Source organism: Trachypithecus francoisi, unplaced genomic scaffold (assembly GCF_009764315.1).
Source record: "Trachypithecus francoisi isolate TF-2019V2 unplaced genomic scaffold, Tfra_2.0 Lachesis_group13, whole genome shotgun sequence".
Lineage (NCBI taxonomy): Eukaryota > Metazoa > Chordata > Mammalia > Primates > Cercopithecidae > Trachypithecus > Trachypithecus francoisi.
The window spans coordinates 129,057,962-129,083,481 of NW_022681458.1; the positions used below are offsets into that span (position 1 = coordinate 129,057,962).

At 56.4% G+C, this 25,520-nt stretch overlaps 1 protein-coding gene across 1 annotated transcript in view; it reads right to left on the reverse strand.

Moving 5' to 3' along the window:
* Nucleotides 1–25,520, reverse strand: part of HS6ST1 (heparan sulfate 6-O-sulfotransferase 1) — a 53,304-nt gene that overhangs the window by 26,268 nt on the left and 1,516 nt on the right. The gene's annotated exons all lie outside the window — the stretch shown is intronic.

Consider the following 25,520-nt stretch of genomic DNA (forward strand, 5'->3'; position numbering starts at 1 on the left):
TGGCATGCGGGCATGTGACTGGGCAGGGACAGCCCAGCAAGGGCTGCAGGAAGCAGGGAGGTCAGTGCCCCCTGCAGAGACTCCAGATTGAGGGCATTCAGTGTGCCGCAGGCCAGGGCAAATGGCACGGGGGGAACGGGGCGGAGGGGAGAGGGCATGACTCACAAGGCCACGGGGGTGGGCAGAGGAACAAGGGCAGCAGGAAGGGCAGGCGGGGGTGCTATCAGCTGACGGGCTCCTGCTGGAAAAGGCGGCTCGACTCACAGGAGGGCACCTGAGACATGGGGCATGGGGGAGGGCAGCGGGCAGGGTGAGCCCAGGCGGGCCTCCCACTTGGCCGCCTCTCCAACTCTGTTGCCACTCCTACTGCAAAAGGGCCCTGGAGATCATCCTGGGTCTGGGGTCCTTGGCATGGCTGCGGCCCCCACCTGCCCGCAGCCTGTGTGGTTCCACCCACGGACCCGGTGGAGCTGGTCCCTGCTCTGCTCCTCCACACCGGGCCTCCCTCCCAAAGGCCAGGCCTTGCTCTGCACACAGTGGGACCCAAACCAGCCAGGAATTTCAGTGCCCCGCCCGCACACCCTAAACCAGCCAGGCACTCCAGTGCCCCACCCGCACACCCTAAACCAGCCAGGCACTCCAGTGCCCCGCCCGCACACCCTGTCTCCTGCAGAAGCACACCGCTCCCAGGCACAGCCCGCTCTGAGCCACCGGCGAGTCACACAACGTGACGCTTTTCTCCTCTTCTGGCCTGGCTCCCCATTAGCCTGCCCAAGGGCCAGCCTGGGCCTGGGCAGAGCAAGGCCTGGGAATGGCTAAGGCTTTGAGGCCTGGAATGAAGCATGACCGTCACTCCCGAAAGCCAGGAGTAAAGCTAGTCTGAGGGGTGGTGGTGGCTGCCACCATCTGCTGGGCACTTTCCTTTCGAACACTGGGGTGGCTCCAGATTTCCCAGAAACCACCGTTCCTCGTACCCCAGGAGGGGAGGGGACCTCCGAAGTTGGAGGGAGAGCAGCAGCAGACCATGGTCCTGAGGGGTGCTTCCCGGGGCCACAGCCTTGGGGGACGTTTAGTAAAACCAGGGGGCTGGTGTGGATGGCGTTCAGGCCTGGGGGGCCCCGAGCCAGAGGAGGAACATGCTCCCAGACTCTTTGGGGCCCACGGGGACAGAGGGCAAAGAGAGGCCATCAGGTGGCCTCAGGTCACCAGTGCTTTCACTGGAAGGCGAGTTACATTTATACCAAGCACCTGTTCTGGGGGTCCTCTGGGGGTTGAGGAAGGTGGGATTAACCACCAGCTCAAGAGGCCAGTGCTGTGTGAGCAGGGTCTGTGGCCACATGGGATCCAGTTAGTCCTGTGGTCAGCCTCTAGGTGCGGAATGGCCATGCTGAGCCAGGCAGAAGCTGACCCAGGCCTGCTAAACATCCCAGGGCAATGGTTTGGCCACAGGTTGGGGGTCCATGCTGAGACCACACTGCAGGGACACAGACAGGGGCACCATGATGGTACTATTCCTGGGCCCTGAAGCCAGTAGGCTTGGCTCTGTGCCTCCTTGAGGGCAGGGCCCTGCCTTCTCCTCTTTGCACCTGCCCTGCTGGCCCAGACCCTCTGCTGGAAACCTGCCCCAAACTCCATGAAGCACTGTCCTTCACGTCACAGCCTCTGGGCCCATGGAACCTGAGCCTGGACTTGACAGCCTCCTTCTGAGACCCCACGTGGCTCTTCTGTCATACACGCCCTCTGCCCAGCCCTGGCACTGTGCTCTGCATGGCCTGCACCAGGCCAGTAACAACTCACTGACTCTGCTGCATCAGAGGGGGCACAGGGCGGGATGGGCTGCGACTGAGGGCCCAGGGCCCCGCTCATGAAGTGTCACAGCCCCCGAGGGAGGGGAGGGCTCTCCCTAGCTAGTGCTCAGGTCCCCCTTTGTTCTCAGCCTGTCTACTGGGTGGGTGGGACCTGCCACCTTGTATATATATATATATTTTTTTTTAGTAGAGACGGGGTTTCACCGTGTTAGCCAGGATGGTCTCGATCTCCTGACCTCGTGATCCACCCGTCTCGGCCTCCCAAAGTGCTGGGATTACAGGCTTGAGCCACTGCGCCCGGCCGGGACCTGCCACCTTTAAAAACTTGTTCACCCTGGGGCAGCCTGTTAGAGTCAACAGGCGCTGGCTGTCCTTAAGATAACACCAGTTTCAATAGGTTGGTGGCCTAGGCAGGACAGAGACACCGTCACACTCCCACCTGGGAGCTGCGGACCCTCTGAGGACAAGTGCTCTGGGGCCTGGAGAAATGGGAGAAGAGGGCGGGCTACTGGGCAGTAGAGAGGCTCCACCATGAAGAAGGGAGGCTTGTGGGTGTGCGTGTGTGTGTGTGTGCGCGCGCGCGGGTGTGTGTGTGTGGAGGGGGAGACAAAAGAGGTCTTCGGACCACCCTCCCATACTCAGGCTCTGGGATTCCCTGGCTGTGGCCCATAAGGTACAGGGGTGTCAGCCTGGGTGGGCAGGCCCTGGAGCCTTCTGCTTCCTGAAACTACTTCCTTCAGGCACATTTGTGCTGATTCTCCAAGGACACAGCCCTGGCCTCCCCAGACAGGCTCCAAGGGGAACAAGGAAAATAAGAGGCAGTTGCCAGGATACCCAAGGCTCAGTGGGCCCCATGACCTACTCCAACCTTCTTGGCTTTCCTATGTGGCAAGGCAGAAATGCAGGATTCTGAAGGCAGAGGGGTCTGGATGTGCCCAGTGAGGAACCAGCAGCCGAGTGACCATGTGCAGATTCAGTGACCTCTGGGCCCTGAGTCCCTCTGTCCTCAACGGCTACTGTGAACACCGTGAAATGTTGCCAGCTGATGGCACAGGCAGCATCCTTGCTACCTCCCCCGTCCTCATTTGGTCCTCTCCTCACTCCAGGGCAACGGGTATCATTCTTCTCTCCACTTCAGGGCAGGGGGTACCATTCCTCTCTGTTTACAGTTGAGGAATCAGGCACCGTGAGGCCTTGCTCAGGGCCACACAGCCAGGCAGCTGCCTGAGTGTCGACACCCTTGACTGCAAGGCATTGTGACTAGGCTCCCAGCACATACTGGGACCCGAGAGGCTCTCCTGGGACTACCACAAATCTTTCCCAAACTTTTCCAAAAAACTGAAGTGAAAAGAATACTTCCTAACTCATTCTATAAGATCAGCATTATCCTGATAGCACAGTCAGACAAAGACAGGACAAGAAAACTACACACCAAGGTCCCTTATAAATTCTGATGAAAACATCCTCAGTAAAATACTTGCAAATTGAATTGAACAGCATATAAAAATGATTATGCATCATGACCAAGTGAGATTTATCCCCAGAATGCAAGGATAGTTCAACATATGAAAATCAATGTAGGATGCCACAATAACAGAACGAAGGAAAAAAACCATATGATCATCTCAACTGATGCAGAAACATCATTTGACAAAATTCAATGCACCTGCATAATAAAAACTTTCAACAAACTAGAACCAGAAGAAAACTACCTCAATGTAATAAAGGCCATTGCTATGGACTGAATGTGCGTGTTCCACTGAAACTCATGTTGAAGTCCTAATCTCCAATGTGATGGCATTTGGAGGTGGGGACTCTGGGAGATAATTAGGTCATGAGGGTGGAGTCATAATGAATGGGACCGGTGGCCTCATAAGAAAAGACATGAGAGATGATTTTCTCTCTCCTGGCCATGGGAAATACAGAGGATACACAAGCCAGGAAACAAGCCCTCAACAGTTCCAAATCTTCTGGCTCCTTTATCTTGGACTTGGATCTCAAGAACTGTGAGAGGCCGGGCGCGGTGGCTCAAGCCTGTAATCCCAGCACTTTGGGAGGCCGAGACGGGCGGATCACGAGGTCAGGAGATTGAGACCATCCTGGCTAACACGGTGAAACCCCGTCTCTACTAAAAATACAAAAAACTAGCCGGGCGAGGTGGCGGGCGCCTGTGGTCCCAGCTACTCGGGAGGCTGAGGCAGGAGAATGGCGTGAACCCAGGAGGCGGAGCTTGCAGTGAGCTGAGATCCGGCCACTGCACTCCAGACCGGGCGACAGAGCAAGACTCCGTCTCAAAAAAAAAAAAGAACTGTGAGAAATAAACGCTTGCTGCTTGAGCCATTCAGGCTATAGTGTCTGTTATAGAGGCCAAACTAAGACAGCCAGATATGAAAAACGCACAGTTAACATATTCAATGGTGAAACACCGAAAGCTTTCCTCTACATTGGGAACAAGGCAAAGAAGCCTACTTTTGCCACAGCTATTCATCAGAGTACTGGAAGTTCTAGCTTGAGCAATTAGGTAAGAAAAATAAGTAAAAGGTATTTAGATTGGAAAGAAAAAAGGAAAGTTATCTCTCTTCTCAGATGACATAATCTTGTATGTAGATAACCCTAAAGAATCCACCCCCACACACAAAAACCTGTTAGAGGTAATAAACTAACTTAACAATGTTAAGAAAATAAAAATTAAAAGAAATCAATTGTATTTCTATTCACTAGCAACAAACAATACAAGAAGGAAATGAACAAAACAATTATGTTTTTGACGGCATCAAAAAGTATGAAATATTTAGGAGGAGACTTAACAAATGAAGTGAAATACTTGTATACTAAAAACTACAAAACTGATGGAAGAAATTAAAGACAACACCAATAAATGGAAAATCATCCCATGTCCATGAACTGAAAGATCCACTATCATTAAGATATAAATACTGCTCATGTAATCTATGGATTTAATGAAATCCCTATCACAACCCCAACAGTATTTGCTGCATAAATAGAATAACTTAACCTAAAATTCATATGAAATTTCAAGGGATCCTGAATAGCCAAAGTACTTGACAAAAAAGAGTGGCTCATGTCTGTAATCCCAGCACTTTGGGAGGCCGATGAGGGAGGACTGCTTGAGCCCAGGAGTTTGAGGCCAGCCTTGCAACCAGTGTGATGCTGTTTCTACAAAAAATTAAAAAATTACTCAGGCATGGTGGAGTGGCTGTAGTCCCAGCTGCTGTGGTGGCTGAAGTGGGAGGATTGCTTGAGCCCGGGAGGTCAAGGCTGCAGCGAGCCATGTTCACATCACTGCACTCCAGCCTGGATGACAAAGCGAGACCCTGTCTCAAAAACAAACAAACAAAGAAACCCCCAAACCAAAACAAATACAAAACAAAGTTGGACTCCCATTTCCTGATTTCAAAACTTAACTACAAAGCTACACTAGTCAAATCAGTGTGGTACTGTCATAAAGACAGACATATAGACCAATGGAATACAATAAAAAGCCCTCAGAAATCAACCCTTGCATATATGGTCAAATGGTGTCAAGAACATTCAATGGGGAAACACAGTCTTTCCAACAAATGGTGCTGGGGAAACTGGATTTCCACACGTAAAAGAATGAAATTGGACCCTTATCTAATAGTATACACAGAAATGAACTCAAAATGGATTAATGACTAATGATAAGACCTAAAACTGTCAACTCTTAGAACATAGGAGAAAAGCTTTATGATACTGGATTTGCCAATGATTTCTTGCATATGACAGCAAAACACAGGCAACAAAAGAAAAACTAGATTAATTGGGCTTCATCAAAATTAAAAACGTTTAGGCTGGGCGTGGTGGCTCATGCCTGTAATTCTAGCACTTTGGGAGGCTAAGGTGGGCGGATCATCTGTGGTCAGGAGTTCGAGACCAGCCTGACCAACATGGAGAAACCCCGTCTCTACTAAAAATACAAATATTAGCAGGGCATGGTGGCACATGCCTGTAACCCCAGCTACTCAGGAGGCTGAGGCAGGAGAATCGCTTGAACCTGGGAGGCGGAGGTTGCGGTGAGCTGAGACCGTGCCATTGTACTCCAGTCTGAGCAACAAGAGTGAAACTCTGTTTCAAAAAAAAAACAAAAACAAAAACAACAACAAAAAAGCAAGTTAAAAACGTTTGTGCATTAAAGGATAGTATCAACAAAGTGAAAGGCAACCCACAGAATGGAAGAAAATATTTGTAAATCATATATCTGATAAGAATTAATATCCAGAATATATAAAGAACTCCAACCCAATTAAAAAATGTGCAACAGACATTTGAGTAGACATCTCCCCAAAGACAGACCGACCAATGGCCAATAAGCACATAAAAGATGAACATTGCTAGCCATTAGGGAAATGCAAATCAATACCACAATGAGATTCCACTTCATATCCATCAGACTGGCTATTACCAAAAAAACAGGAAGAAATGTTAGCCAGGACGTAGAGAAACTGGAATCCTTCTGCAGTGCTGGTGGGAAGGTAAAAGGGTACAGCGACTGTGGAAAGCAGTATGGTGGTTTCTCAAGAGATATAGAATTACCATACGATCTAAAAGCAGGACTTAAACAGATATTTGTACACCCATGTTCCCAGTAGCATCATTCACAACAGCAAGAAGGGAGTTGCCCAAGTGTCCACCGACAGATGAAGGGATGATGAGCAAAATATGGTACATACAGACGATGGAATATTATTCAGCCCTAAAAAGGAAGGCGATTCTGACACAGGATAAAATATGGATGAACCTTAAAGACATTATGCTCAGCCAGTTGTGAAAAGACAGTATCACATAATTCCACTTAGATCTGCTATTTAGAGCAGCCAAATTCGTAGTCAGGAAGTAGGATGGAGGGCGTGAGGGGCTGGAGAGAGGGGAAGGGGAAGTTCGTGTTTAATGGGGTCAGAGCTCAGTTTGGGAAGATGAAAAAGTTCTGGAGACGGATGACGGTGATGACTGTACAGTGTGAATGTACTTCATATCACTGAACTGTACACTTAAAAATGGTTAGAATGGTAAATTTTATGTTATATATACTTCACCACAATAAAAAACAAAAAAAGCCTTTCCTACGACGAGTGTTCTCAAGAGCCAAGTCCCTGCAGCTTCTCAGGAAGGAAAAGAGCACTTCCCTGGGTGCTGCCACCCCAGGCCCACCAGTGGGGTTGGCCCAGGCCTAACCCACCCCTTACCTCCTCTCCTTCCTGCACAAGTGCGTGGGGTACTCCTCGGCTCTCGGAATGAGAGGACCAGAGGCTAAGGACGCCAGAATCGGCCTCAGACGGGGCAGAAACACACCTGGATGTGGCCCAGGGCTCAGGTGGGACCTAGCCAAGGACCCAGGTTCTACTCTTTGGAGGGACAGAGCAGGCTCCGCAAGTGCCTGCCTCCTGCCATGCAGCACGGAGCTCATAGCTCCCTCCTTGCTCTGCACCATGCCTCCCGACGCACCCCAACAGCATGGGAGGTGGTGTCCTGCTCTCCCGTCCAGAGCAAGCTGAGGCTGTGGCTGTGCCCTCGGCCGCAGGCCCACCAGCAGGAGCAAACCGTCCGCCCTGGCCGGCCCAATCTTAGCGAACTACAAGAGGTCACCACAACGCAGACTGCAAATTATGCTGCTGAGGCTCTGCTGGCCCCAGTCTCGGTGTGACATGTAGGGAGACTGAGTGGATGGCAGGCCGTGCCCTGTCCTCCAGACTCCTACCCTGGACACCCTAGGCCCAGCGAGGAAGAGCCACAACAGCAGCGGAAGGCATGCTGAGGCCCAGCCCCACGTGGTGGATGAGGAAACTGAAGCAGCTCACATGCCGGTGAGCAGCACAGTGGGGCTTGGGCTGGCTGTCTCTGTCTTTGAAGGCCACGCGTGACCTGCACCAGAGCCCTGGCAAAGAGCTGGGGCACAGAGGGTAATCACAGTGGTCCAGGCCTCCCTGGAGGGAACCCAGCTGGTGGAGAGACAGAGGCACACAGGGTAGGAAGCTGTGGCCGGGAGGCTCATAACCCCTCGCCCATCCCGGCCCTGCTAACACAGCCCATCTGCCAGGTGGAGGCTAGGGGTGCAGGTGAGCGCGGCAGACCCCTGGGCTCTGAGCAGACGGAGAAAACCCGGCTTGCAGCAGCACAAACACCCAGCAAGGTAGGGCAGAGGGCTACACCCCACCTCCAAGCTGGGGTCTTGCCAGCCCCTTCCCATCAGCACTCAGGTTGTCTTGTGAAGCCCAGGCTGGGGCAGCATGGGAGAGTCAGACCTCGGCCTGGGTAATGCTCTGCTTCTACTGCTGAATTCACCAAACCAAGGACCCCAGTGGCTTCCTCTGTAAAATGGGGGGCTTCTCCAAAGTCCCAAGCAGACTTCAAACTCCTGAAACCAGAACTACAGGCCCAGCCCCAACCCATGGCATAAGCTGAAGGCAGAGCTGGCATGGACGAGGCTGTGCAGGAGGCCCACGCGGGGAAGCCTGCCCTCCGGAAAGGGCCTGCAGCCCCAGGACCCAGCTACCATCCCTACCTGGATCCCAGCAGGCATGAGACACTGGAGAAGACGGAGGGACCACCCATCCTCTCCCAAACCAGCATCACCTTGGGCCGTGCTGGTGACCAGGTGGGGCTTCCAGGGTACGCCTGCCCCTAGCCCTGCACCTGGGCCATACCAAGGGGGCCGTGTGTTCGCGGAGGTGTCTACTTGGGGTGCTGTGTACACGGACGGGGCTTTCTCTGGGTTCTTGGTCCCTGAAGCTGAGCAGCTCCAGTCCCTCTCCCAGCAGGTAGGGAAGGACAGCTGGGAACCCCACAGGACTGTCTAGCACCTGTTGGTAACGAATCTCTTCGGCTGAGACTGAAAAAACTGAGGGCAGGGTGGGCAGGCCACCTTGAGTGACGCAGGCGGAGGACGGGGATGCCCAGGACTGGGCCCAGCTCCTGTCTGACATCATCATCTGGCCACACCCAGGGCCCCTGCCATGCCAGCTGCCCCCATAGTCAATCCGTGAGTCCCGCAAAGTGGAGGTGCCCGGCGCAGACCCTCCTCCCAGTTGCTCAGGGTGTGTCTCACCCTCCAGAGCAGCTAGTCCCACATCCGTCCTAGCCTCGGCCAGAGAGAGCTGCCACCGTGTGCTGTGTGCGGTGGGGGTGGGTGCAATGGCACGTGCCTGACAAGAAATGCGTGTCTCTGTCACTGTCATTAGCTGGGGAGGGCAAAAGAAAGGAATGGGAGCCCTGGATCACAACGTTTGAGAAGTCTGGGCTTTTGGGTGCTTGGACACACGCAGCGACAGCCTCCTGAGTGATCTATGGAAACCAGCCTCCCCTCCCTCTGTGTGGGGCAGGGGTCCCTGGGGGCTGCATGGTTCTAGCCACTCCTCTGTGTGGGGCAGGGCTGCAGGGCTCCTGCGCCCTGTGTGTCAGGCAGGGGTTCCCAGGGGCGTGTGGCTCCAGGCCACCCTTCCTGTGTCCGCAGTGACAGCAGATCTTCTTTGGAAAAGAATCTCCTTTAATATCCAAGAGCAGCCCAGCTCAGAGTGGAAAATCGCTCAGCTCTTCAAGGGACCAGTGGGAAGAATTTCAAACACGAGGAAACGTCCCCAAGTGCCAACCACTTGTAAGGAAAAGAGGAATTCTTGTTCCAGAATGTTTCTGAGTCACCACCGGCACCAAAGCATGAGCTGCTGCCGGGGGTGTGTGTACATGAGTGTGCGCGTGCGTGTGTGTGTGAGAGCATGCCTACTTTGTCAGCCCTGGGAGTCCTCCAGCCTCTCACCCTCAGGGGTACATGTGTGCTGGTTTGAAGCCTGCAGCTGATCCTGCCCGCTGGGCCCAGCCTCCACGGGGTCTCCTGCACTCATGGACATCAGGCAGCATGCGTCCCTGGGCCCCACTGGCTCACGCAGGCATCAGGGCTCCCAGGCAGTCAGGGACGCCATGCTGGCTGGTGTCTCCCTGATGGGAACAGCTCAGAGGCTCCAGCTTGGCCTGAGGGGAGGGAAGGCAGAGGACTGGGCTCTCCATGGTGCTGCCAGCTCTTCTCCCTGGATAAAGTCATACCCCAATCAGAAGATATTCCCGCCAGAGTCCTGAAGCCAGTCCCATCCCTTAGGACATCCTGAGGCAGTGGGTGTCACCACTCAGTGTGACCAGAGTGGAGGCTGTGCCTGGGGACTTCTGGCCAGGTGCTGTGCTCCGGGCTGGCGCTGCTGCCTCAGGGGGTCTGAGAGGCATAGCTAGGGGAGGACACCGGGTCTCAGGCCCCATGACTCATTGGCCACCTGCTAAACTGGGGACCCTCAGGTCAAAGAATGCCACTGGCAGCACACACGGGTCAGGCTGAGCCGGGGCTGTGCAGCCAAGGCTAGGGGCGCGTGTGTGTCTGCAAGTTTACTGATGTATGCTTGGTGTGTTCACTTGTGGGAGTGCGTGTGTGGGGCTCTCTCACTAAGCATCCAACTGAGGACACTCCCATCTGATCCACTCCCTCCCAGCCCCGGCCCTGTGACCATCTGCAGCTCCTCTAGGTGTAGGGCTAGCGGCTCCCCCAGGGTGCACCCAGTCCTCTCTTGGGGCCCAGGAATGGCTCTGCACACAGGTGCTGGTGACTGAGCGGCTCCTGGACACAGTGGATCCCTCCCCAAACCCCCTGCTACTCCTGTGCCTGGTGGTTGGCTCCCCTCCCCTCACTCCTTCAAGCTGCACATGGGATCCTCCCCACCAAGCCCCTGCCACCATTGAGCTTCAAGGCATTTCCTGATTCCTGGCCCTGGCAGCTAGCTCTCCCATTGCAACGACTCTGTGGTGGGGCCTCTTCTGCATTGGCCCCCATCTGAGTTCACCCTCCCAAGGCCTCTTCTGGGAAGACAGCTGGCCAGGTCCCTGCTCTGTACAGGGCAAGGCCTGGCCTCTCACCAGCTCCAGCCTCTTCTCCCCTGACCGCCTGCCCTTGAGGGCCTTGCTCACAGCACCTTCTGCCTGCAACACCCTCCTGTCCTCACCCCTCCCTGTGTGTTCCTCCAAAGTGCTGACCACAGGTTTCTCTAGTCCCCCACAGTCTAAACCCTGGGAGCTGGGCCCACACACGTCCGACCTGCTGCCCATTCCTGGGAGGAAATGCCAGGCTTTTCCGGGGCCTGGCCTGCCCCACCCCTGATGCTCAAGGGCGAGGCACACAGCCAGGACACCTCCACTCTCCATGTTCTCTGAAAGGACGCCCCAAGATGCAGACCAAACATGCAGCCAAGGGGTGCTTTGCAGCATCACAGAGAACAGTAAAGGCAGGGCCAGGAGGGTGTGTGAAGTGCCCAGGGACACGGGGCCATGTGGAGAAGTTGGGAGTGGGTTGACCTTGACCCTAACAGCACAGCACCCACGGGGCCGCCTGAGGGCTGGGGACAGCTCTGTGTAGTGCCTCTGTGCTGGAGAACAAGTTCCAGAATCAACATGCATTACTGTTACAGTAAGAACAAAACCGAAGAGAAGTATCTAAAACGTAGTTTCCAGGTCTAGCACCCAATCACCCCAAACCCTGAGCTTCAAGTCCCACCTGCACATGCACCTGTCTGGCCCAGATGCTCCTGCGTCCACGGTGGGGGGACACCGTTGGGCAGCCCCGTCAGGTGGGCACGTGCCACCAGCTGACCCTGCCAACGTCCTTCCGCTTCATGACATCCAGCCTGCCTGCTAAAGGGGACATCTGGGAGGTGCCTAGAAATAAACGGCTGAGGCTCCCTTGGGAGAATGCCACTGTAGCCCAGTGTGGGTGCTCAGGTCCTCACTCAAAGGCCACTGTGGTGGCTTTTAGATGTCAACTTCACTGGGTTAAGAGACACCAAGATTGCTGGTAAAGCTTTGTTTCTGGGTGTGTCTGTGACTGGCATTTGAATCGGTGGATTGAGAAAGTTTGACCGCCTTCTCCAACGTGAGCAGGGATCTTCCCACCTACCACACGCCTCAGCAGAACAGGAGGGTGGAGGAAGGGCGAATCACCTCTCTCTTCTGGAGCTGGGACACCCATCTTCTGCCCTTGGACATCAGAACTCCAGGTTCTCAGGCCTTTGGGCTCTGGGACCTAACACTGCAGCCCCCAGGTTCTCAGGCCTTTGGCCTTGGACTAAGCCTCCTTGCTGGCTTCCCTGGTTCTCCAGCTTGCAGATGGCAGATCTCGGGTCATCTTAGTCTCCCTAATTGCATAAGCCAATTCCCCTAATAAATCCTCTCTCACCTGCCTCTATATATCCTGTAAGTTCTGTCCCTCTGGAGAACCCTAATACAGCTCCCCTCCCTGACCCTTACCCCAGGGGATGCTGCCAGCCATGTTCATCCTCTGGAAGTGTGTCCGAGCCTTCAGAAGCTGGGTCTCCCCCGTGTGGGTGCTCCCCAGGGACGGAGATGGTGCGTGGTACAGGCCTGGTGAGAGGAGGGCCTCTAGCCCCTCAGGACAAGGACCACTGCCTGGGTGCTAAGTTGTCTTTGGTTAAGGGGCAGGAGGACGAAACAAGTACCTGTCACAGACTGCACGGCCCTGGCATCCCTTGGAGGCTGCCTTGCTAACGGACAGCTGCAAAGGACTCCAGAAAGGTCCCTGAGCTGGCTGGTGACCTCTGCCCGTGGGTCCCCTCGGGAGAGGAGCCCAGCACTGCAGCAATGCACATAGTCACTGCAGGCAGACACTGCCCAAAACCCCTCTGCCACTGGGAAGATATGGAGGCACCCAGGTACCAGAGGACAGTGCCAGGGACACTGTCCCATCAGAGAGCTCACAGCAGTGCTGCACAGCTGTGGCAGCCCTCACTGGGTCAGTGAGAGGACCCACCCCGGAGCACTCAGCATCTCACGACACTCAGGAGTGGCTGCCTTCCTCTCCTGCACCTGGGCCGGGCTGGGCTGCACTGCGGAGGGCGGGTGACTGAGCAGCCACACACACTTGCAGGCCATCATCCCCTGGCTCTGTGGCAAATCATGCAACGTGGTCCCCAGGGTCTTCCTGGTGGCCCAGGGCCGCACCTGTGATCTGTGTGGAATGCACAGGGTCAATGTCAGGCAGGAGGCGGCTCCCTGCTATGAGGGCCTCCTAAGCTCTCCATTCTGGGATTCTCCAGCCTGTGCTGGCCTGATCCACTGCCTGCCTGGGTCCCCATCTGACCCACTTGCTTAAGGATGGGGGTTTGCTCCTGTCCTAGAACAGCCATACCAGTCCCACTACCTGCCTTTTACCCACTGGGTGAAAGCTGACACCCCTCTACTTTATAAGAACAATGTTCTCTGCTAGGAAGGTTGCCAGCCCAGCTTCCAGGAAAGCAGAGGAACAAATCCCTCCTTGCCGGGCTTGGCTTCCCGATGGGCCTGCTTGGATGGTTAAAGCATGACTTGGGAGGCCTGTACTTTTGCAGGGTTCAGGATGTGGGCCGACAAGCAGCCCTGCCTGGACTTGCATGAGCAAAACCAACTGCTCAGACCTGCTCACCTTCCTGCCCGCCAGGAGGGAACAGAGGCAGGAGAGGAGGGGCCTGGAGCCCTGGGGGCTGCAGTGGGCAGGAAGGAAGGAGCCTGGCCCATTGGAGCCTGGCCCATTGAGGCCCTTGTTCTTCAGGCAGAGCTGGAACCCGCTCTCACTCTGGGGCCCACCTTCTCCCTGGCTTAGTGCCTGGGCAGGGCCTCTCCTTACAGGTGACATCACAACCCTCTCAACTCCCCGGGAGACCATCTGCTCTGCCTGCCCTTGATCCTCTCAGGGGAGCTGACGCATCACACCTGGTGACAGCTGCTTCCAGCAGGTGGCCACTCATTCTGCTGGACTTTGAGGAGGGTGGGCCGGCGGTCCCTTAGGACCTGCCCAGGGTCCCTGCACCATCCTGGGCTCCCTGGAGAGCCCACCACTCACAGAACAGCTGCGTTACCCTCCCAGAGGCAGGGACCGTGGTGGACATGAGCCCCATGCCTGGCTGACGCCTGGCTCCCCACTCTGGGGAGTGACCTGCCTACACCTTGTCACTGGGAGGAGTTTGGGGGAAATCCTGGAGGCACTGGCCTGTGTGTGAATCCCAGCTCTGCCACGGGTGACCTTAGGTGATGAGTTAGTTAGGCTCTTTGAGTCTCAGTTTACTCATCTGCAAAACGGGGCCTCTGACCGTGAGGCCTGAATGAGACTGGCCTGGCCTGGAGTGGGTGGCAGTCGGTCACAGCCCCTCTCTGCTCCCAGACTGCACCCTTGGGACAGGAATGCCCTCCTTTGTGCCTCCGCTCCTCAGCAGTGCCACCACACTGGCATCACCCCACAGGACAGCACCTTCCCTCCATCAGCTGTGGTCGGGCTGGAGGACGTGGCTGCACCGCTGCGAAGATTTCCCTGCCAGGGAATGTGGACCAGGATTCCAGGGAGAACGCAGCTGCACACTCCGCAGCCCGGTGGCTCCCTGCTCCAGGACGACACCCCCACCCCACCCTGGCCATGATGACGCAAACACAAAACCTCAGTGCTTACAGATCCCGATCTCCCAAGGTCATCAATGCTCCAGAGAGGTAAATATTTACACAGGAGCCTCCAAAGCTCATAACTCAGACGGGAGATGCTACCCCTGCTGCCTAAGGGCTGCAAACAGTTGTTCCTGCAAGCCCTACAGCAGAAGGCGCTTTCTAATTCTCAGGTGGACGGCGATGTGTAGGCCTTTCTGTCTGAGGCCAGTAGGGGCACGACATCAGGGGTGCCACAAATATGGGGCTGGGGCACATTCTAAGGCTGGGATGATGAGGGGGCTGCCACCTCCCCGCTCCTTTCCGAGGGGGTGCGAGAAGCTTCATCCACAGAGCAGTGTCCCACAAGGGCAGCCCTGGGTGCTCCCGCAGCAGACGGTGTCCAAGGGGCCTGGGGACTGAGGGCAGGGCCAGGCACCAGGCTGGAGGCACAGACAGCAGTGTCGTCAGTGTCATGGGGGGAGGCTGAGGCACAGGGTGTGGACATCCAGCTCCTTGGCAGGGCTGGGGGGTGACACAGGCAGGCTTCACTCTGGGAAAGGCCCACCCAGATTTTCACTGGGAGTTGGGGTGGGGTGGCCCTGTGACTTCAGAGCTGTGGGTTCCAGGCTCTGGTTTTAGTTGGGTTTCCTTCCAACTCAATCTCAAAGGGACCCCAATACATGGGGCAAAATCGCTGTGAGGGGCCCTGGCACAGGGCCTGCTTGTCTGGTCTTCCTGGGCTTGGGGCCATGCCAGGTGCCACTGTGGGCACTACTGAGGGTCTCCAGGGAAAGCCCTGGAGGGTGCGTGCTGCAGGGAGGATGCTGCACAGCTGCCATCTGTCCACCCGCTCACACTAACAAGTCCCCGGCTGAGCTCTCACCGCCAGCAGGGTCCCATGGAGTTCAGAGGTCAGCAGGCATACCTCTTCTGGGCATCTGCCTCAGCTGGAGGATGGGATGTGCCTGGGCCAGCCTGGCCTTACCTGGTGCAGGCACCGGGATGCCACAGGCCCAAGCCCACACACAGAGAAACGATGAGCAGGAGGAGAGAAGCCGGCAGCATGCTACCCATAGAAGCCGACACAGGACACATAAAGAACCCTTCCAGACCAATATGCAAAGAATAAACAACGCTGCAGGGAAAACAGGCCAAAGACGTGAACAGGTCGGTGGAGGAGACCTCAGTGGCCAGTAAACACATGGTGAGATGGCATCTCTCCGCCAGGGGGAAACATGCACTAAGACCAGAGAGGTCCCATTTCCCGGCTCCTGGCCTGGCAGAAAGGAGCCAAGTGTGCCCGCCCAAACAACAGGGAAGCACAGGCACAGCATGGTGGTGAGGAGAACCTCCCTCTGACACACTCCTAGGGACACATAAGGACGGTGAGCGAGCACCGTGGCCGCACCTAGAATGTGATAGCCAAAGCGAAACGCTCCCCGCAGCTGCATCAGAACCCAGCACAGATCCGTCTGGACTACCTTGATGTGAAGTCCAGCAGTCAATGAATTAAACATGCGTGTCAGGGACCAACAGGGATAGATCTCAAAACAAGGCTGAGGGAAGACAGCAAGGTGCAGAAGGTCAAGCAGAGTTTGATAAGGGTTCTGGAAAATTAGTAACATCAAAATGGCAGTGTGTATCGTTTAAGGAATACACACATCTACAGCGAAAGCATAAACACACGGGCAGGAAACACGTGAAACGCAGGACCGTGGTGCTGAGCGAGGCTGCGGGGAGGCAGGGGAGGGGTGGAGCACAGGGCACGGGGTCTTCACCTGCCAGCCGCACCCAGCTCTGAGGCTGCAGTGGGAACAGAGGTGAAACTCCACAGGGCTCCCCAGTTACACCCCCGGAGATGCCATGTAGGGGCGACAGCAGCTGGTGGGGTCCAGGGAAGGGAGGAACCACTGCATCTGAGGAACAAGGCCTGGGCCCTCAGCCAGGCGGGCCTCTGTGCAGGGCCAGCATCATGCGGCACCCACCCCGTCCTCCTCTTGACCCTGAGTTCCTCTTGGTTGGGTCTCGAGGTTCTCAGATGGCTGGGGGTGGGGTCGGGCTGCCACCCACAGGGTCTCACGACCTGGGCACCAGGACAGACGTGCACAGTCTCTGGATCCTGGCTGCTGGCCAGGGAGGGCCACAGCTTTCTGGAGATCCTGGTAGAGACAGCCTTTTGTCAAGTGGGCACAGTCAGGAAGGCGCTGGGTGGTCCCAAGGCCATAGCCCAAGGTAAGCAGGAGACCCCTACAGCCAAAGGACAACATGCTCCAGGTTGGGAGGCCAGTGATGATGCTTGGTGATGTCCCAGATAACAGGACCCAACCTGCACAGACTTCAGCTGCTTTGCGGGAAGCTCCCTGCAAACCAACCGATTCATGGAGTGAGAACAAGAGCTGACTTCCTAGCTGGCTCTGGAGGTCTCTTCCCTGTCTCCAGGAGAGATGGGCCACATTATAGCCTCTTACAGTACAGAGGCCACAGTGGAACTGTGGGTGCAACTCCAAGTGCCTACGTACTGCACAGGCACTATCAGTATGCCCATTTTACAGATGGGGAGCCTGAGCTGCAGAAGCCTGTGAGATGCAGAGCCAGGATTTTGCCTAGCTGGTCTGGCTGCAAGCCTGGGGCCTCTCTTTTGCTCTGCTGCCACCCCTGGTGTGGTCCCGGCGTTCCCCAGCCCCGAGGTGGGTCCTGGCCAGCCTTGCCTGCCCTCCTTGTTGCTGGGTTACCCATAGAACCTTCTGTCCCTGTTTGCTGTGGAGGGTGAAGGATGGCGTGGAGCTTACAGAGTGGACTCTCATCTCCCACCAATCCACGAGGCAGGAAAAGAAAACAAGGCTGAGTATTCCCAACTTCTCTAGGTGGGAAAGGGGCCAGAGCTAGAATGCAAACTGGGCTGGCCCCAGAGATCGGACGTTCCGATGTCCACCTGACATGACTTCCGAGCAGCGGCCTGGGCTGACCAGTGGAGAGCCACTCCTAGGGAACAACTGGGATCCTGGACAAGGACCAGGCCTGCCTCAGCAGGAGGCCCTGTCACAGGGAGATAACAGGCCCCTGCCCCTGCCGATGACCAGCGGGGACGGTCACCCACGGCCACTGACCTCTGTGGCCTTCAAGGCTTCGTAAACAATTAACTCCAGAGCTTCAATCTCTCCAGTTTATATCTTTCCAGACAATTAGTGGTTTGCTCTGATGGCCCTCCTGTTGGGCCTTTTAATGTTCTCTGTGTAAACAATCCTAGGCAGCTGCACTGGTCACGTGTGGCCTTCAAAGGCAGGCCAGGTGCAGGCCGTCGGGAGCTGTCTCTCACTGAAGCCTTGGCCCCGCGGCCAGTCTCCCCATGGCACGTGGACAGCTGCTGACGGCTCGCTCTCCAGATGAGGAACTGGGCCTGCACTAAGCTGCGGAATGCCAAAGGGTTATGAGTGGCCATGGCTCCCATAAGGCACGGACACAGTCCGGGGCTGAGGGATCATGCGGTCACAGGGGTCACGGATTAACAAATCACTGGTTCCTCTACAGAACCAAATAGCAGACTGCCACCCCCTTTTAGAGATGGGAAGACTGAGGCTCAGACAGATATCTACCTGGGTCCATGAGACCCACGGGCTCCAGCCACAAGGTAGGAGGGGCTGCCCAGGGCACTCCTCTCATCCTTGGACTCTCAGCAGAACTTTCCAGAAGAAGCCCACCCAACACACATCCCAGGGCCTGAGCAGACAGCTGAGTCCCTACGGATTCCCTGCCCTCCACCGCAGCCTCAGGGCCTGGTCTGCACAGAGAGGACCCAAGAGCTCCCGAGGTGGCCTTGTGGAACGTGGGGCATGTCACCCCACAGGCACCCTCTCCACCCCAGGGAGCCAGGCCCCAGCCCCAGCCCCGGAGCACACACTGTGTGAGTCAAGGAATCAAGAACCAATAGTGGGGTGGGTGTGACGCCCCAGAGGTCCTGCGCCCTGGAGGGAGTTCAGGGCAGGGGCACCACGGCAGCAGCAGGCCACAGGCTGGCAGGGACGGGTGCAAATCCTTAGCGCTGCTCCCAGTGCCCACAGAGCTGGCTCAGGAGCAGCTGGTGGCATGGAGGGGGAGAGCTGTCCTGGATGGTTTTCGCTCCATGGTCAAGGAAACCAGCCCCAGCTTCACACCACGGACGGGGTAGGATGTGTGTGGTCTCTGGTGACTGGACAGCCTCCCTCCACCCATCTGCTGATCCTAAATGCCCTCTGACAGCCTCTACCCTGGGCTGGGTGGTCTGGGATCAGCACTTGAATGCTCCTGCGTGGGCATGTACCTGCCATGTTTTTCCAAAACGACAGCCCTTGCAAGCTGGGGACTTGGGACAATGCCCTATCAGGAAAGAGGCACTTTCAGGAAAGGAACAGAGAGATGAGGCCACAAGTCCCACAGTCAGAAAGCAACCGGCCTGGATGTAGGGGCCTGTCTCCACTCACGCCGTCCCATCTCCACTGCCCCCTCTTGCTGTGACTGGCCGGGACTCGGATGCTGTGTCTGAAACCCAACTGTACTTTCCAAGCGCAGCTTCTATTCCACACCCCGCTCATCCTGCAAAACCCTGTGTGTGGGAGGCTTCTCCTCGCCCTCATGGTACTGCAGCCCACACCTCTTGCTGCCACCAGCTCACTGTCATTTGGGTGGAGCAACTTTATCCCCTAGGTCTAGACCTATTTTTTCAGCATAACATACCCCACCCAAACCCAAAACACACAGCAAATTTTCATAGAAAGAGCCAACTGAGTCTCTGAAAAGGCAACAGAACAATGGCCTTAAGAGATGAAAACCTTTTTGCAAACAAAATGTCACCTCACCTATAAGTGCTGCTGTGTGGAGTGGGCCTCAAGGACAGGAGAGCAGATGCCAGTGAGTGTCCAGGTGGCTGCAGAGAAGTGCCCGAAAAGCAGCTGGCAGCGGATGGCCCGAGTCTGCTTCCTGCCTGAATCATGCAGCCCTTCCAGTGGGGTTTCCCTCTGACGGGGCCCTGCATGCCACCACTCAGTAACTGCTCCCCAGAGCTCTGCTTCTCACGCTCTTCCTGCCTCAAACCCGAAAGACCCACCAGACGCTACCACCAAGTGGGAGTTGAGCCCAGTCCTGCTGCCTCCGTGACGCTCGAGGTCTGACCCAGAAACACCCCCCAGTCTTTCATAGAGGAATTCAGCCCCACAAAATGCCATGTGGGGTGGTGATGGCACCCAGAGAGGGAAGCCGAGGGGTTGGGGAGACTCCTGGGCTTCCCACCTCCTCACCCTCCAGCACCCACTGGGGCAGAGCAAGGACACAGGAGCAGAGGGATGGCCTAGACCCAACTGCACCCACACACGCTCACAGCACTGCCTCCTGCACGGCTGAGCCTCCCTGGGCTGGTGGTGGCATCGGCGGTGCAGGACCAGAGGAGTACCCGAAAAGAGCCCGATCTTACGGGGAGGTGGCAGAAGATGCTGGCCACACTGCGCCAGAAGTCAAGCACCGCCATGGGCAGTCTCTGCTGCCAGGGGGCCGACTCTCAGGCAGCCTCACCAGCACTACCTTTGCAGAGCCCAGAGCCCAGGCATGATGCCCGTCCTTCTGCTCTGAGCGAAGGCTGCCAGATGTCTTCCAGTCAACGCAACAACACAGGCCTACACGTGAAACTGCCCGTGTCTGCCCAGGTCTCAGAAGCCCCGGTGTTCTGCATCTGGCTGGCCTGGGCCGGTGGCGATCGTTCCCGCCTGCAGACAGCCTTCCACAGGCAGGCAGGGGTTGCCGGGAGCAGAGGGCTGGGTGCCCTTCTGGACAGACAGACAGACAGATGTCCACATGCTAGCTCCTGGCCCTCCAGGCTGAGGGGCTGACACGTTCTCCACCTTCTCTGGGGCCTGACTTCCTTGTGTGGAAAATGGGGACGATCTTCATATACTTGTCTTGTGGGAGTCCCGGGTCCAAAGATGACCCATTCCAAGTGCCTGTTAAGCACTCATGGGACAAGAGTCACCCTGCCAGCCTCTCTACACACCCCCATGGCTTGTCACGCCTGTTCCTCAGAGAGGCGGAATTCACTCCCACAAAATGCCACATGGGACAGTGATGGGGACCCAGAGAGGGTGCACCCCAGGCCCCTGGGAACTGCACCCCTCTCTCAGCAGGGGTGAAACTCAGTCACCTGTGAGCAGGTGAGGACATGTGGGTGACTGGGCACGGCTGCTCCCAAGCGCCCTACACAGACGGACCACCCCGAGGGTGCACTCATGGGGCAAGGCTTTGCAATAAAAACCAGAAGATTGGCACTTTTTGGTGACTGAAGAAAATAAATTAAAAAAGAAATTCACAATAGGCTAGCGCGGTGGCTCACACCTGTCATCCCAGCACTCTCACAGGCGAAGGTGGGCAGATCACCTGAGGTCCCAAGTTCGAGACTAGCCTGGCCAACATGGTGAAATCCCGTCTCTACTAAAAATATAAAAAAATTAGCCAGGTGTGGTGACGGGCACTGTAATCCCAGCTACGTGGGAGGCTGAGGCAGGACAATTGCTTGAAACCGGTAGGCAGAGGCTGTAGTGAGCTGAGATCATGCCATGGTCCAGACTGCACTGGACAGAGTGGGACTCCGTCTCAAAAAAAAATTTTCACATGCTATTCAGTCCCAATGAGCGTGTCCCTGACGTGGGTGCTCACAGACCACAGGTGGGAGCACACCGGGAGTGGGTGTTCCGAAGAGGAAGGTAACATTTCCACCGACAGCAGTAAAACATTCAGACTATTCAACTCAGAAATTCCACTCCCAGGAATCACCAAAGGAAACCAGAGCTAAGCGGAATATTCACACACAAGGAGCAGTCCTGCAGCAGTCCCCACCGAGTACAGAATGGGCAACCTGCACGCTCACCCACTGGCAGCCAGCGGTGGCACACCCAGAGCGGAGCAGCTGCAGCCACTCAAATATTAAGTTTTTAATGACAACAGACAACATTTATGCTGTAATTTATACGATGGCTTCAATTACAGTGGAAAAACCATGCATGGCGAATGGAAGATTTTCCTTTTCTTCCTCTGCCTCCTACTTGCCTCCCACTCACCTACCAAACAATCATTAGAACCACAACAAAGGGGGTGTGAAAGAAAAAGCCTCCAAGTCCTGAAAGGACGACAACACCAGGCCCTGGAGGACACCAGACTCAATGTGGCCACTCCCCCGCCATGGCAGCCAGAACTCCCGCTGAGGAAGACACCTGGATTTCCAGGCCCTGGGGACCCAGGCGGGCACTGCACTCTCTGGGACCCGGCTCTCTGACGCAGGAGCAGGAGTCCCCAGAGCTTTTATGGATGAAGTGCCTAGGACAGGAAACTCTGGCTTGAAGACCACCAGAGCAGCATGACGGAAATGATCTCTCAAGCCAGAGGACCACTGAAAATGATCCTGTCACCAGGCTGGGCGCGGTGGCTCACGCCTGTAATCCCAGCACTTTGGGAGGCTGAGGCGGGCGGATCACGAGGTCAGGAGATTGAGACCATCCTGGCTAACACGGTGAAACCCCGTCTCTACTAAAAATACAAAAACTTAGCCAGGCGTGGTGGCGGGCGCCTGTAGTCCCAGCTACTCGAGAGGCTGAGGCAGGAGAATGGCGGGAACCCGGGAGGCGGAGCTTGCAGTGAGCCGAGATCGCGCCACTGCACTCCAGCCTGGGCGATAAAGCAAGACTCCATCTCAAAAAAAAAAAAAGAAAATGATCCTGTCACCAAACCATTGGTAAGTTTGCCTTATCATGTGTCTGCTTTAAAAAAAGGACTTTTTAAAAAAAATGTTTTTAGTGAAAATCTAGGAGCATCTTAACCACAGATTCCCTTCTCATCTTAACCAAAGGACTCTCTAGGCAATGCAGGCGGCAGTGACACCCCCAGCCCGGTCCCCAGGTCCTGTTCATTGGTCCCAGTCACATGCTCTGGGTAACATCTGTCCCCATCACGGCAGATGAGGGTTTGTCCCTTGATCTCAAAGAAGAAAGGGATTATGAAGGCAGGGTGGGAACTGTCGTGTGCCACAGAAACAAAGGTTCTTATCTAAGCCCACCCCCACTGGTCTGCCTCACCAAAGAGCCCCCCAGGTTCTCCGGGAACAGCATGACACTCAAGGCTGACTCTGTGAACTTGAGTCACAGGGAAAGGGCAGGGACAGAGCCCAGATCCTGCAGAGCCCAGGAAGAAAAAACATCCTCACGGTGCCAGCAAGAGGGCAGTGCCTATTCAGCATCAGGCCACAGCAGTGCCAATGCACTGTGCAGGTGCCAGGGTGGCAGATGGGAGAGCAGTTGAGTCGCCTAAGGCAACAGGGGAGTCTAGGGACAGAAAGCCAGGGAAGGCTTCCTGGAGGAAGGGGCATCTGAGCAGAGACCGAAGGGAGGGGAGGAGCAGGCAGAGCAGTGGAAGAGGAGAGCAGGCACACCGGGTGGGGGGCACACAGGCCCAGCACCAGGCGGATTTCCGGAGTCTGAGAAGGCTTCAGGATCATGGAGGGCAGGTCAAAGGTGAGGCTACAGGCACCGAGAGGGCACATCATGAACCTGCGGGCTCCTGCGCCATCCCTCCTGCAAGGAAGCATTGTCTCTGTAGGGCAATGTCACAGAGGCTTCCAGCCCACTGAGGGCTCCAGAGAGGCCCTGGTGCAGAGAGGATGTGAGCCGGGCCTGGGACCCCGGCCAAGGTGGCCCAGACGCCACACTTGGGCTCCAGATGCCCTCCATGGCTCCAAATGAAGCCTACATGATCTCAGGGACATTTCCAGGGTGGCCCAGGCAAGACCTTGACCATGCCTCCCGCTGTGTTGCGCCTTCAGGCAGACGGGAAGAGGAAGGGGGGAGGTTCTGGCTCTGGAGCACCGTCCGGACCCTCTGAGCCTCTGAGCGACAGCAGAGCATGGGGTGCTGAGACATTCTAATCGAGCGGTCCCTAGAATGGTTGGCTATTTGGCTGCTGCCTGGGGATGGCCACACCTCTTCAAGGCCAGCCAGCAAACGTCCTTCCAGGACAGTCTTACAAGCACCCTGGCTGATGCTGGCAGATGAGGCAGCCGCCACAGTGAACACAGGACCAAAGAGGGACCCGCCAACGCTCTGCTCACACTCGTTTCTCTCTACCAAGGCAGCCAAGCACTAACAGCCACTAGAAGTTCCAAATCATATTCCAGGAAGATGTCAAAATCCTGTCCATCTCCATGTGTCACCTGAGTGTACGCCCAGCTCAGAGCAGCCCAGGCTGATGCTGAGCAATGGGGAGGCTGGCAGCCGGGAAGAGCCCCACCTCTCTTACGCGCACCACAGGCCCACTGAGGTCCTCACAAACTGCGGCAGGGGATGGGAGGGGCTTGGCGGAGAGGTTCCAGGAGCCAGCCTTGGGCAGGGAGATGGGCAGAGACAGGAGGAAAAGAGAGTCTGTTCCCAGAGAACACGGAGAGGGCAGTGCAGAGTCAGAGTGAAGACATCGCAGGAGGGCCAGGGTGACACCTGAGTCTCCTGACACCAAGCCCACTTAACACCAGGCACCCCAGCAGGGACAGGCACTGCCCCTGATAGAGAGTTGCTGGGTCCCTGGGCAGATGGGGGAAGCGCATCCCAACCGCCACAGCACAGCAGCTTAGTCTACCCTCAGCCTGGGCCAGAGGACTCAGGTGGCAGGGCAGCACTCAGCAGGTGGACCTCCGTGCAGCTCGGCCCTGCCAGCACAAAGCCAAGATTACCTTGGCCTCCTGAGGAAGCTCATTAAAAAAGCAATCTACCTAGTGCCTGCAACAGAAATGAAGGGAGTGGAGGTGGCGAAGAGGGATTCGGGGGGTAGGATGCTGTCACCTGCCTGGTAGCACAACCCACTTCCAGAGTGGGCAGCACAGTGGGCATCCTGAAGGCCCTGGAAGCCCCTCCCAACCCTGCCGCATGCTGCTGAGCTAGCAGTTTCCAGGCTGGCAGCCCACCTCCGCCAGAGGCATCTGTGTTTTCCATTCTTGCTCCACACATGCTCCCTGGGCAGGGGGAGCCGGGCTGCCCTGGTGCAGCACCTGGCACCCCATCAGCCCCACCTGGTCCTCCCACTCTCATGGACAAACTTCAGAGAAAGGAGGCCAAGGCCCTTCACCTTGGGGACCCAAAGGCATGCAGGGCTGCAGGAAGAGTGTCCTGGTTGCAATCTAGGGCTGAGGTGGCCTCTGCTGAGCAGGCTTGCTTCAAAGGCTCCGGCTTCTTGGCAGCCTGAAGCTTCCACGCACTCCTCTTAGGCTGCCGATCCAAGTCCCTCTGGCAAAGGGGGTGGCCCCCACCCTCTTACCCGCCACAGGTAGGGAGGCGCCTGTTGGTATTGGTCAGTGACCAATGCTGGAAGCCTACTGCTCCGGCTGGCAGAAAGGCGGTGGGGGCATGGCGGCAGTCCCAGGCACAGCTCAGTCTAGCATAGAGGGGCTGGACCAGGGCTGGGGGCCCTGCAGCAGGAAGGCATCCGTGCAAAGCAGACCAAGTGCTGGGCCGGAAGTAATCCTTTACGGGCCCTAGACAGGCATTTCTGTGACCACCAAGTGTAGAATGTCGCCGTAAGGGGCTCAGAACATCACCTCCCAGGCTGAGAGCTGCTGTGCGTGCGTGTGCATGTGCGTGTGTGTATACAGTGGGGGGTGGGGGGAGAAAGGAAAGTAGGAAGATGCCCCTCCAACTCTAGGACCCCCATTTCCTGACAGTCTGAGAAAGACCACAGAGCAAGGATTGAGGGCTGTGCATGGGGAGCACTGACTTGGACTCTGCTCAGCTCCAGGCTGGCCGGACCTTCCAGGCTCCCCAAGCACACCTGAGAGCCTGCAGCCTCTGGACCCAAGAGTGCCAGCCAACAGGCCTACAACCACCCAGCCTCCTACCACCAGCCTGTCTGCAAACTCAACCCTAAGGCAAATTTGGAAGAGAAACAAAAGGCAGACAAGAAGCCCTGCTCCTGGCCCTTCCCAGCCCAGACTTTGGGGAGGAAGGCCCCGAATAACCCAACTTTAACTGCTGGGACTCCAGCAGCACCCCAGGTTCCCCTACAAACGGCTTCCCAGGAGAGCTGCCCCGGCACCCCTCCCATGCCCTGTGTCCTCCCGCAGTTCAGCTCTGTGCTCCCCACCTCCCGCAGACATGGGGCTGGGGGACCTCAAGAAAGAGGTGTGGCAGCACAGTTTCCCTGGACCAGCTCAGGTACCCCCATCCCGGTGGTCCCCCATCGGCTGGCTTT